Source organism: Nannospalax galili, unplaced genomic scaffold (genome assembly GCF_000622305.1).
Source record: "Nannospalax galili isolate Female #2095 unplaced genomic scaffold, S.galili_v1.0 scaffold39, whole genome shotgun sequence".
Classification (NCBI taxonomy): Eukaryota; Metazoa; Chordata; class Mammalia; order Rodentia; family Spalacidae; genus Nannospalax; species Nannospalax galili.
The window spans coordinates 2024024-2025593 of NW_008346683.1; positions in this window are offsets into that span (position 1 = coordinate 2024024).

Consider the following 1570-nt stretch of genomic DNA (forward strand, 5'->3'; position numbering starts at 1 on the left):
CCTGCCTAGAACTTGTAATGCTAATTACTCTTGCCTTTACTTCTCCTTCACATCTCTATTGAGGATTCAAGGACTTTCTTCTTCCCTTAGAGACAAGAGTTATGCAATTTGGGAGTCTTTTAGATAGACCCACTAAAGGGATACTCCAATTGCCTCACCCTGCGTCCCCATTCAGCATGGAAGAAGCTAGAGCGGTCTGTGGCCCTATTCCCTATTGGTGATTTGGGTAACCCCTTCAGAGGATGGCTAGATAAGAATAGGAGGTAGGAATTGGCTAGGCAGTTAGGGTAAAAAGACCCCAAAGAAAAGCAGCTAGTTTCTTGGCTAAAAGTCAAAATGTCCTTGGGACTGTTAGCAACATACTCTGTTCCAAAGGCCAAAAATGTCAAAAGTATTTGGGAGCTTGTATCTAATCCTTAAAAGATTTTAGGGTTACCTCTTCAGAGGGGGGAATGTTAGAGTACCCAAAAGCCCCATAAAAATAAATATATGAAAGAAGAAAAAAAAGAGTAGTGCCATTAACAGTCATAACATGGGGGTGGGAGGGTGGCTCAGTGGTTAAACACTCTCCTTGCTCTTGCAGAGAACAAGAGTTGGGTTCCCAGCTCTCATGTCAGGTGGCTCATAATTGCCTATAGCTTCATCTCCAGAGGATCGGACACCTTCTTCTGGCCTCCATGGGTACCGACACACACATATACAAATAAAAAAAATAAAACCTTTTTTAAAAATCACATTAAACATTTTTTGGTTGTTAGCCTTAGCCTTTAACGGCTGCGATATCCCTCCAGCCAGGGGCTCCTCCCAAGCCCATGTGACCCTGAGGAACAGATCCTTAAACGACCTTAAGAGTTAAAATAAATCGGTTTATCTGGACCAACTGTGTGGCCTTAAACACCCAAAAGGAAAGTATAACCAAAGATTAAAGGGGCCAATATAATTTCATAAGAGACCATATGTATAGCTAAAGGCTACATAGCAAGCAACAATGCCAGACAGGCCATACCTCCTTCTGCATTATTGGCCAGGGTGGCCAAAGAGATTCCCAGATAGAAACCCAGCAGAGAACTGGGAAATTGAACAGCGGACCCCAATCTTATCCCAAGGAATAACTGACAACTGATTGCTGCTAGATGAGGAACAGCTGACCCTCCTAAAACAAAGACCTCTAAATAGGCTGACTAGATTCACCAGAAGGACAAGTAGTGGGGAATGGCTGGGGGTGCCGACAACACAGCAGACAATAGCAGGAATATCAGAGTATAAGGGTTCTAGTTGTGGGAGGGAGGCTATGGGAGGGTGCTACCTGGGAAGTAGGTGTATTAAAAAAAATTCTTCCAAACATAAAAATTTACTCTTTAATAATTAGTAGATGTGAAAAACATTACCATTGAAATCTACCTGATGACTTTATATCCATGCTCAGATGCTAATGAGCTCAGAAAATAACTGTGACTAGTAATAATCAGATATATAGAGATTAAAAAGGCATATGCATCTTAGTGTCAGTTGTATTAAAAATGAATTTTTCTGTATGAAACTGTGTATTTTAATAATGAAATGGAGATCT